Source organism: Protopterus annectens, chromosome 9.part0 (genome assembly GCF_019279795.1).
Source record: "Protopterus annectens isolate FY-2018-M chromosome 9.part0, PAN1.0, whole genome shotgun sequence".
NCBI classification, from domain to species: domain Eukaryota; kingdom Metazoa; phylum Chordata; order Ceratodontiformes; family Protopteridae; genus Protopterus; species Protopterus annectens.
In genome coordinates, this window is record NC_056743.1 from 1212037222 (window position 1) to 1212049452 (window position 12231).

Here is a 12231-nt window from a genome sequence, read left to right on the forward strand (position 1 = left end):
CCAAGGCAAAGAACACAGCATCAATGGGACCTGATGGTGTCCCTGGCTGTGTGCTCCACAAACTCAACGAGGAATTAAACCCACAGTTAGGACAGCTGTTTAATCTTAGTCTCACCTCCGGATCCAGGAGTGGCTCACAGCGACTGTTGTCCCACTTCACAAAGGCGGTGCCTCCACCGACCCTGGAAATTACCGTCCCATTAGCTTGACAAGCCTTATCTGCAAAGCCACGGAGAGGATCATAATGGATCTCATAAATAAAGACATAGGGAATTTGCAGACTTTGGATCCAACCCAGTTTGGCTTTGTCAAAGGCAGATCATGCCTTTTAAACTTGGTTGACTTTTTGAAACAGTCACCAAGGCCATTGTCGACGGAAAGGCAGTCCATACAGCCTACCTAGACCTGGCGAAGGCTTTCGATACAATACCCCACTCGGGTATCATTGAAAAACTCATCAACTTAAATGTAAACCCATACATTACAAGATGGATTGCAAACTGGCTGAGTGATAGAACCCACAGGGTCAGAGTTGCTGGCGCCATGTCAGACTCAAAGCCTGTCACAAGTGGTGTCCCACAGGGCTCATTCCTGGGCCCACTCTTGTTTGGCATCTACTTTTCTGAAGTGCAAGCAAACACAGGAGGGTTATGGCTGACAAAGTTTGCAGACGACTGCAAACTGGGAAAACACATCTGACACAGATATCCTTCAGAATGGTCTCACAGAAACGGATAACTGGTGCCAGAGCCATGGCCTAAAGTTAAATGCCAAGAAATGCATAGTCATACCCTTCGGGAAAAACAAGGTTACCCCTAGCTACCATATAAGTGGCAATCCACTGATCACTGAAGAAGTTATCAGGGACCTGGGGACCCAGGTTGACAGTAGCCTTTCATTCGACACTCATATTGCTAAAGTAGTTAGGAAGACCTTCTACATTGTCCACCTTATCATGAAGGGATTCACATCTAGATCAAGGGAGGTCATAGTCTCCCTATACTCGTCACTCATCAGACCAATGATGGAGTACAATGCCCCATTCGGAATGTATCTGACCCGACACTTGCAGCAGCTGGAGAGGCCACAAAAGTTCCTCACAAAAAGGATAAAGGGTCTCAAAAATCTGTCTTATGCTGCCCGACTGAAAGAACTCCAGCTATATTCAGTTGCTTACCGCTTGCTCAGAGGTGACCTGTGCCTGACATACAAGGCCATGTCAAACCCAGATTTGATGAACATGCTTCATCTCAAAAATCTAGATCCCTCAGAGCCACAAGGGCGGAGACTTAAACCTCGACACGGTTATTAATAGGATGTGCTGGAGGGATAGATTCATCACCCAAAGACTCCCTATGCTGTGGAACAAAATCCCGGTATATGTGAGGCAGAGCACCTCGCTGGCCTTGTTCAAGAGGAATCTTGACCAATGGATGGGAGATCGCAGATACACCCCAGGGGTTACCTCAGTGTCACTGCTCGACAGAGGCACAGCAAAATAATGGGCATAGTTTCTCCAAACTAAAGGGGTGGCGTAAGCCACAAAACTATGGGCTAGGCTTGTAAATGCCCTCGGGCAGATAGCCTAGTATGAACCTATGAACCTATGAATAATTAACACATCTTCAGTTTTAGAGTTGAAGCTATTAGAAATAAAATCTTGTTTATATTAGTTTGGGTGCAAAATCTAAAAGAGTAATGAGTATAATTAAGAGATTTAGATTGTCTTAAGTCATACATTTTTCTCAAATTCATTGTACTGATAAAGTGATTAAAGTGTTTTGCAACTAATAAGAGTTTGTTTTCTATTAGCAGTAGCATCATTCTCTGATAAACAATTAAAATCTCCTGCTACAATTACCTCACCTTTCATATAAGAAGTTATAATATCTAAATAGTTTTTAGAAATGTTTGCTCCCAATTCCAGGGATCCAATAAGAGTTAACAAACGTATAATACTTATTTCTATTACCACCAAAGTTAACATCCCATTCTTATCTGAATACAAATCAATCACTTTTGGTATTTTCAATGAATTTTTCCATAATATAAGTGTGGCTCTTCTTTTTGATCTAAAATGAGACCCAACTAAAATGGAATAATCTTATAAAAATATTCCGTCTACATCTTTGGATAGCAGATGTGTTTCTTGTAAAAAGTCAATATTAACTTTATGAAGTTTCAGATATTTCAATAGACTACTTCTTTTTACTGGGTTATTTAAACCATTTATGTTCAATGACATACATTTATAACTTGACATTTATACTAGGTAAAATTTTATATATTAATATCACATTATATGTAAAACAAACAATATTTTTAATGTGCCTTGACATTGTCAAAACCCTAATGACTAAAACTACCTAACTAGTACTAAGAACAAAACTACCCTCCGTCATGACATACCACATTCCAAGTTTGATGATGTAATCATACAAACTCCCCTCTAGTCTTACCATAAACTAAGTAGACATAACTTATTGCTACTGTTTCTATATCAGTGCTAAAATCAGGTTTAAATTAGGTATTCATACTTGCCCGTTATTAATTCAAACATACTAACTTCACTTCAATATACTTGCTCAGTATAGCTTAACTTTAGTACTGCAAAACTGTCTTTTATTATATAAAATCAATGTTACCTTATAATGACAGACTCCAAATATTTATAAGAAAACATTATTAAACCCCTCCAGTAACATCTTAATTATGATATGTTTTGTCTCTTGATATTACTTTGTACAACAAAACAAAAAAAAAGTAACATTCCTAGAGTAATGAATTATTTTACCTAACTCACTATTAACACACATTTTAAGTGTATTACAGTTACTACTACCATAAGATCAACTAACTTAGAAATTTTATGACTTAAGTAAATGTAAGTGAATTGTATATTGTACAGTCAGAATCTCTGGTACCCCCCAGCATGGAACAGACAGGCTTATTTACTTTGCATTGCTATATTTTCAGAAACTCTTTCTACAAAAGTGTACTACTTTTGCATTTAGTTTGAACATAATCAGGGCCTTGATTACCGTCAGTATGTAATACATAGACTTTTTGACATCACAGTACCTTGGTGTCAGAACCTCCTCTTGCCTAGAGATACTAGGTATTATTACATTGAATTATAAAAATGTTTAGACGTCTTTTAAAAAAGTCATGGAAACTATAGAATTTAAGTCATAAAACCATAGCGAGATAACCTCAGCCTGTCACATAAGCATGTTACACTAAGGGTGCATTACACAATAACATTGCTGTATCTAGGCCTATGTGGGCATGACGACAAGATCATTATGTGAACGTGTTAGGGAACACGTTTATGCAATAGCGAAAGGTAATGTCACGAATGCTTTGGCCAAGCACACAATGGAGAAAGGTTGTACACACAGTTTTAAGTTCCAGGTTTTGGAACTAGTTAATACTAGTGGCAGACTAGGTAACGTTAAGAACAGAGTAGAAGAAAGAGAAGGGAAATGGATTTTGAAGTTACAAGCACACAAGTTTGGGCTCAATGACAAAATCACCATTAAGCCTTTTTTAGCATCCAGACCCCTCATGCATTGAGTTTTGTACTATGTTTTTAAGTCTAGCTGCATGTTCCTTTAATTATGATTGTGATGTCATCTGAAGACACTATATAAGATCAGATGTCTTTCACTGCTTTTATGTCTGATGAAGCGTTGGTTATACAACGCGAAAGCGCTTACATTTTACTGCAGTTTTGTTCTTTTAACAATAAATGTGACTGTTCATTCGACTTGGAGTTGGATTTTATTGGGAATCATCCTCACAGTTTATGGTGCACTCATCTTTTCTTGTTTTTAATGTCTTAATAAACCTGTTAAACCTCCATTTTGTAATTAAAGCACATAAGACATAATTGAACCACTGTAGGGTTAGTAGTTATAAAATTCAAACATGAACAATATACTATTTATCATTCCCTATAATGGATTTAATTAATGTGTTAAACTATAATCTAGTGTACTTTTGTTCATATATCTGTAAGCATATAGCTGTTTATCCACTTAAACAGAAAACTTCAATACTAACTGTATAAAAATCAACTTGATTGAAAAGGAACTAAGCTTCTAACTATTTATAAGAGGAAACATAAACAAAACTTGAATATATAGTCCTGCATCCTTATACCAGGTATATGACTACATCTGCCTTCCAATATGTCTAAAATAACATAATATTGTCTTTTAAATAATTTGTATACATTAGTATAAGCTCAGTTTATGCTAGAATATATTACTCATTAAATCTGCTTTCTTTTACTTTATTCATTAACTTCCTTGTATAATTCAAAAGTTTCATCTATTAACTTGCTATTTTTAATTTCATGTAACTCATTTTAATTGTGTGAAGCTTCTGAAAAGATCAGTGTGTATACGTAAAGCACAGTATCATATCTGGACGCCATTAAACACAGCAAAGCCATTGCAGAACCCACAGGTTAAAACATACATTCCAGTACTGTTCATTGAATAATTACATCATCCTTTATTTAAAAAAAGCATTATATAAGTTTCATTTTAAAGCTCAGCAATGTTTTTCTAACTTTTACCATTAATGCTTTGAATTAATTCTATTCACCTTGTTTAAATTAATCTTCTCAGTCTCGGCAATCTTATGGAAGTATTTACTATTTCACAGGAGGTTTAAAGGTCAGAGTGTTCTTCCTGAAGCTGCAACAAGTCTAAAATGTTATTGTGGAGCTTCTGTAAGTGAAAAACAGCTCAGACCTTTTCTACAGCATCAAAATAACATAAAGCTTTGAGAGGAAAAACATTTGGCCTGACCTTTAAACTTGTAAAATGCCCACATGCATCAGGCGAGCTGCAGCACTTCAAAAAACTGTTTTAAATGGACTTTTTTGTGAGAATTTAATTGTGAAGCTGTTAGATGAAAAAAAAATAGTATATCTTCCATTTTACATTAAAATCTCTTGTGGACACAATTCTACCAGCTCATACAAGCCATACTTGAACAACCATACTATTCAGAAGGAGAGAGAGAAAACACTCCCACAACACATCTCATATATCATTATAACATCATTGTATTTCAACTTGTATTGTTTTAAATTTAAAATATTTTTTATTCCTACTGTATATCTTAAGATGTTCTTCGTCTCACATTGCTGCAGTCATAACCTGTGGGTAGTCCGCTGTCCTCGGTCGGCCCGAATACCAAAGGGTTAGGCTGGCGTCGGTCATGGGCGCCCGGAGCTGATGTCAGTACGTAGTAGTACTTAAGCGCATGACCGACGCCATATTCTCAGTCTTTCTTGCCGCGTGGTCCGAAGCAGAAGCAGCGTTTGCAAGTGCCATTCGGCGTTCTGAAATTTTCAGTTTTCGAGTTTCAGACCGAAGACCAAGTTGGGCTAAGTACCCCGTTGGGGAAAATTTTTGTCTTTTCTTGCCTCAGTTAATCCGGATGTCAGATTTAGAGGGAATGGAGCATTCCTCAGATTACTCTGAGTCCTCAGCTGAAGATATTCAGGATTTTCCTCCCTATTCTGATTCGGATGCAGAGGATTCTTGTCCTTCTGCTTCACCTCCAGAGGATTTTTCCTTTTCTGAAACCTTGCATTTCATGAGGGAGCATTTCAAGTGGGAAGGTCAGGATTTTTCAGATTCTCGTAAGAGGCTTAGAGAATTTTTGTTTTTGCCACAGCATAGACCTTTGGCTATTCCCCCTGTTTTAGATGATGTTCAGGATGTTTTTTCTGAAGCTTCCCTTAATCCTGATTCTTTACCCCCTGCCTCTGTCAAGCCAGACAGGTATTACAGAGTTCCAGAGGCACATAAATATTTGTACAAGAGCCCTAGAGCTGATCCGGAAACTATTATTCAAGGGCCTAAGGGTGTCAGGGCTTCTGTGGTTAAGAATCCAGTACCTTTGGATAAAGATTCTAGAGCGTTGGATAGGTGGGGTAAAAAAGTGTACACCTCTTCTACGTTAGCTATGAGGGCTTTAAATTGCCAATTCCATATGCTGAAGTATCAGAACTTTCTGTTAGGTCAATTGAAAGCTAAGGTAGATGCTTTAGCCGAGGGTATAGAGTGTAAGGAATTGCAGGACTTGGTTCATGCTTCAGATCAAGTTGGTAAACATTCCTTGCAGTGTGGCTTCGATGCTCTTCAGGCTTCTTTCAGGTTGGCTGCTACTGGTTCAGTTATTCGTAGACATGCCTGGCTTAAGGATCAACATTTGTCAGAGCATGTTAAAGCTCGGATTTTGGATGCTCCCCTTCAATCTGAAGTTCTTTTTGGTTACCCTGTGGAGTCAGTTTTGAAAAAGATGGAAGACAAAGCTAAGTCTATGCAGACAGTTAAGGAATTTTTGCAAGTGCAGCCCCCTAAGTTTAGCAGGAATTGGCCTGCAAGAGGATGGTCTTACCCTTCTTCGGATTTTCAGTCTAAGGGCAGGTCTCGACGTGGTAGGGGCAGGGCTCACGCTCAGGGTTCTTTCAGACCTAGGACTTGGAGTACTCCTGCACAATCTTCTGGTGAGGGCAGGGGTCAGCCTTTTTGTAAACAGACCCAATGACCTGTATCTTCAGCTGCCGGACCCTTCTCTTCTGGCAGCTCCTCTAGGAGGAAAGTTGGCACTTTTCAAACAAAATTGGCATTTGGTCACCCAGGACAAATGGGTGTTGGACATAATAAATCAAGGCTACAAGTTTTATTTTCACACTTTTTCCCCTTTCAAAGGCATGCCAGATGTACCTTCTCAGCAAAGGATGGAGGCTCAGGATCAAATTTCTTTGCTTTTACAAATGGGGGCAATCCAGGTGGTACCTTCGTCAGAAGAAGGCCTAGGGTTTTATTCTCGTCTATTCCTAGTGCCAAAGAAAGGAAACACTTGGAGGCCAATTCTGGATTTGTCCATTCTCAATACATACCTAGACATTCCAAAGTTCAAGATGTTAACATTACAACAACTTCTGCCTCTGCTAGGAAAAGAGCACTGGATGGTAACTCTGGATCTCAAAGAAGCCTATCTTCACATTCCTATCAGGCCCAGCTGCAGGAGATTCCTGCGTTTTCGGGCTGGTACTTCTCATTATCAGTTCTCTGCATTGCCCTTTGGTTTATCTACTGCGCCCAGGGTGTTCACAAAGGTTCTGGCTCCTGTAATAGCTTACTTAAGACTGAGGGGAATACAAATTTATCCTTATCTGGACGACTGCTTGATTCTTGCTCAAGACAAAGACAAGTTACTTCAACATCTACAGTATGTAATGGCAGTTTTAAGGTGCCTAGGGTATTCTGTGAACGAAACAAAGTCCAGTCTAGTACCCTCTCAGGACATGTGCTTTCTGGGTGTGAGACTGAATACAGCCTCTCAGATGGCTTTTCTGACCCCGGACAAACAAAGAACTCTTCACCTCTACTTCCAGCAATTATCAGTACGGTCCAGGCTGACTGCAAGGACAGTTCTTCAAGCCTTGGGGTTCATGGCATCTTGCATTCTGGTACTTCCCAATGCCAAACTGCATATGAGGAAGCTACAATGGTATCTCAAAAGTGTATGGACTCAACACTGCCACGATTTGGACACTGTCATTCCGATAATACCGTGCATCCAGAAGGAATTCTTGTGGTGGGCACAGAAATGTCACCTAAACAAGGGACTCTCTGTGACCCGACCAGAGGCGAGTCAGATGTTAATGACGGATGCCTCAGACCTGGCTTGGGGAGCACACTTCAATGGGAAATGGATTCAAGACACGTGGCCTCCCAAATTACAGCATTTGCATATCAACATGAAGGAGATGTTAGCAGTCCAGTTTGCCCTGATGGCTTTCAAGGGCCTACTTCAACCAGGACAGGTGTTGATTCAAACAGACAACACTACAGTCATGTGGTACATCAACAAGCAGGGGGGGACTCATTCTTACCCTCTTTGCAGACAAGCTATGATATTGTGGGAGACTGCTCTGGGTTGCACATCACTCTTCAAGCACGGTTTCTGCCAGGAGCACAGAACTCCCTAGCAGATGTATTGAGCAGACAAGTTGTGGATCCCCACGAGTGGAAATTGGATCCTCAGGTATTTCAACAGTTGACAGTGGCTTGGGGAACTCCAGACATAGATCTGTTCGCTTCTCCTCTAAATTTCCAACTACCAAAATTTTGCACAAGGATGTTTCACCCAAAAGCTTGGAAAGTGGACACTCTATCTTTCAGTTGGAACAACCTTCACGTCTATGCTTTTCCTCCTCTGCCTCTCCTTACCAAGGTACTTTTGAAAGTCAGGAGGGACAAGCCTTGCATGATTTTAATAGCACCAGATTGGCCACGTCAGCACTGGTATCCTCTGCTGAGGAGTTTAATTCAGGAGCCTCCTTGGCCTTTACCACAGCTTCCTCATTTGTTGTCCCAGTCAAGCAGTCATTTGCTCAATGTCAGGGTGCAGTCCCTGCATCTAACGACCTGGCGTATTCTGTTTTAGAGCCTGTGGGTTCTCAGCTTCCCCAGCAGGTTTTGGATGTCATTTTGGAAGCTAGGCCTAGCACTAGAAAAGTTTATGCTGATAAATGGAAGAGATTTTTTCTTTGGAGCACAACAAAGGATTTTGATGTCTCGGTACCTAATTTGAGTTGTACACTGCAGTACCTTACTGAATTACTGGACTAGGGTTTGTGGTTTCCTCTGTGAAGGTTCATGCTGCAGCCATTTCTGCTCACTATGATTGTGACCCTCCTTTATTTTCTCACCCTTTGTTTAAGCAATTTCTTAGAGGGCAAAATATAAGACCGCCATGTAGAGCTCCTACTCCTTCCTGGGATCTCAATTTTGTGTTGGAGAAGCTTACTTTGCTTCCTTTTGAACCTGCAGCTACGTCTGAATTGAAGTTTTTGTCTTGGAAGACTGCCTTTTTGTTGGCCATTACTTCTGCCAGAAGGGTATCTGAATTGCAGGCTCTCATGGCAGTTGAACCCTTTCTAATATTCCATAAGGATAGAGTTTCTTTGCGTACTAACCCTACTTTCATGCCAAAAGTGATTTCTAATGTGGCCTTGAACCAGTCTATCCATTTGCCTACCTTTTATGCTGATCCCCAAAATAAAGGGGAAAAAATCTTGCATTCTTTGGATCTACACAGGCAGTTACGTTATTATTTGAGCAGAACTAAGGAGTTCAGACATACTCAACAGTTATTTGTTACTTTTGCTTTGGGTTCACAAGGGAAAGCTGTTTCAAAGCAGACTATTTCAAAGTGGATTGGTAATTGCATTGCTTTTTGTTATTCTCATCATGGGAAGAATGTTCCTGCTGGGATTAGACCTCATTCCACTAGGGCTACGGCCACTTCTACTGCTTTTTTGAGGAGTGTAGCTACTAAGGACATTTTGGAAGCAGCTACTTGGAGTTCAGTTCATACTTTTACTAAGCATTATCATCTCCCTATTTTCTCCAAGTCCAGGGCTGGGTTTGCCACTGCAGTCTTACAGGGCATGTTAGCAGCCCCTAATGCCTTTTAGTTTGCCAGCCTCCCTTTTCCTTTGCTTTGGGATTCTACCCACAGGTTATGACTGCAGCAATGTGAGACGAAGAACATAGTACAGTTTTGTACCTACCATAAATGTAGATGTCCGAGGATCCACATTGCTGCAGTCCTATTTTCCCTCCCTCCTTCCCCGCTTTGGTTTGGGGTTGTGGTTGTTGTTGTTATTATTACTTGGGGATAATTGTTATTTCTCTCCTTTATGGCTCTGGCCTTTTCTTTTTAAGGCCTTCTGACATCTGGGGCAAGAAAGACTGAGAATATGGCGTCGGTCATGCGCTTAAGTACTACTACGTACTGACGTCAGCTCCGGGCGCCCATGACCGACGCCAGCCTAACCCTTTGGTATTTGGGCCGACCGAGGACAGCGGACTACCCACAGGTTATGATTGCAGCAATGTGGATCCTCGAACATCTACATTTATGGTAGGTACAAAACTGTACTTTATAAAACATTGAACTAAACTGTAACATTTTTAAGACATTCTAAACTGTCTCATGTTACAGTTTGGCTTGTCTCTTTGTCAGTGACCAATCCATATCTTCAGGGTTGTCCAAAAGTTTTGTCTGTTGTACAAAATCCACTGTTCATTTAATGTGTTGAATGTTTTTTTTTTTTGTCCCTGAGGTAAAAAAAATCCTAATTTTAGCCATTAACACAAGATGTGCTTTGATGTTCCCTTTCTTTAAACTTTTTAAAAGGGAACACACACTTTTCATTTGGTCATAGTAGAAGTGGATTAGTCATTATTAAAACTTATAGAGTTTTCTCTTATTTTATAGGTAAATTAGCCAAGACTGTCTTCAGGACTAAGTCTTTATCTTGGCTTGACGTGAATTCAACTATAATTGACCTAGGAGAAGGTGGATTGCTTTTTATTGAAGCATTTGAAAGAGATCTGTGTGTTCTGTTGATGCCAAATGAGAGCTTCAAGTAAGTTTAGAGACTTAGGAAGCCAATTATTTAAAAATAAAATCATGTCTCCTTCTTCCCTTCTGTGGTCTGATTCTTATGTTATTTCTTCTTGACCTGTTCTTGAGATCTTCTGTTTCTTCTATAAGTACAGATTTTTTTTGAGAACAAATTCAATGTGGTTCTCATTTTCAGCTACTCTCCCATCCATTCCATTTACTGCTTCTTCATTTGCTGTGACTGTTGCTTAATTACCTCATTCAATAACTCCATTTGCTTTTTATTTTCTTCTTTATATTGTCCATTTTCATCTCCAGTTTATCTATTTTTGATGCAAGATCCTGGATATTAGTTAGTATGGACTGCAGTTCTTTCTTTGTTATAGTTTCTTGTGTAATTCCTTTCTAGTGACTCATTTTAACAATGAATAAAAAAAATGTTTTGACAGGAAAAAAAGTAACAGAAAAATTACCAACTAGATTTTTCTGTAAAAATCTTATAAATAACTATTTAAGTATTAAACTCCCAATGAAAATTGGTTTTAAAATGAAATTTTTGATAATAAATCAAACTAAACAGAGCAGAGTTTCAGTGCAGCTAACAGCTGTCCATCTTGACCACACTCCCTGATTGAGTTTTCTTCTGAATGACTGTAAATTCTGTCTGCATCAATTCTAGTGTACAGTTATTGTTGGAAGACAAATTATTGGTCTGTAGTTTTTAGGATATCTTGCAGGTTCACTCTTAAGTAGGAGTATAGTTTTTCCTGTTGTTAAGCAGGCTGGTTTCTGTTTGGGGTGTGCATATAAATAGTATCCACTCATGACTAAATTTTTATGTAAAGATGTTAATACTTTTAACCAGAAGTTAGATACTCCATATGGACCTGGGGTTTTGAAATTAGGAGCTATTCTTAATTTTGTTTCAATTTCTTTGGCAATTACGTCATTCCAGTTCAAATCCTGTACATTTGAACTTCTTATTATTTCTTGTTCTTCTATCTATTCAGCATTTTGTTATGTTCCACAGGATCTTCATAGATATTTCTCCAAAATATGTCTATGCTTTTTGGTGGTGTTTCTATTCCTTTTGCCTTGTTTCACAATTCTCTTTAAAACCTTTCTTCTGGGTCGTCAATAAATTGCTTATTTTGTACTTTTCCTTTATATTTATCTGCATATCTAAGTTTGTCTGCCTGTGCTGATATCTTTTGTTTATTATTTACAATAGTGTACAATATATCTTGATCTGTTCTTATACTGCACATTGCTTTTATCATGTCTGCTTTTGAGTATTTTGTTGATCTGTTTCCTCTTCTGTACACTTCTAACAGCAACACTTCTTGTCTTAATTGCTGTATAGTATTCATATTCAATAACTCCACGACAACATTTCTTCCTTTCCTTTCCTTTACTGCTCTGTGTTTTTGTGGTAAGACATTATCTGTTATTAATTTAAATATATCCTATTTAATTCTGTTATATCGCATGGATTTATATGAACAGTCTCGATTAATGTGTTCATTTGCTTTATCAAACTTCTAACATTTTGGGTCTTTGTAGACCGTTTCTTTCCTTGATCTTAATATGTCTATCCGTGTCTATTAAATCAAGCAGTTCTTCCCTTGGATCATTTTCTTCTAAACTAAGGGCACACTCTTTGTTTTCTGTTTCCTACAGGAATTCTACAGAAAGTTCCAGAAAATATTCCTTTTCTATATTCTCTTCAGTTTCACCCTGCATCATTCATTGCTCTTTCACATGGGAACTCACTGGCCTATC

The 12231-nt window shown here is 38.8% G+C and overlaps 1 protein-coding gene across 5 annotated transcripts in view; it reads left to right on the plus strand.

Moving 5' to 3' along the window:
* Window positions 1-12231, plus strand: part of NUDT8 (nudix hydrolase 8) — a 478858-nt gene that overhangs the window by 351454 nt on the left and 115173 nt on the right. For 3 of the 5 annotated variants that reach the window (XM_044084138.1, XM_044084134.1, XM_044084135.1), the window contains one exon: window positions 10321-10471. The exons of the other annotated variants lie outside the window; for them this stretch is intronic. The gene's annotated coding sequence lies outside the window, so the exon portion shown is untranslated. The remainder of the gene's footprint in view (window positions 1-10320; window positions 10472-12231) is intronic. 5 annotated transcript variants of the gene reach the window in all.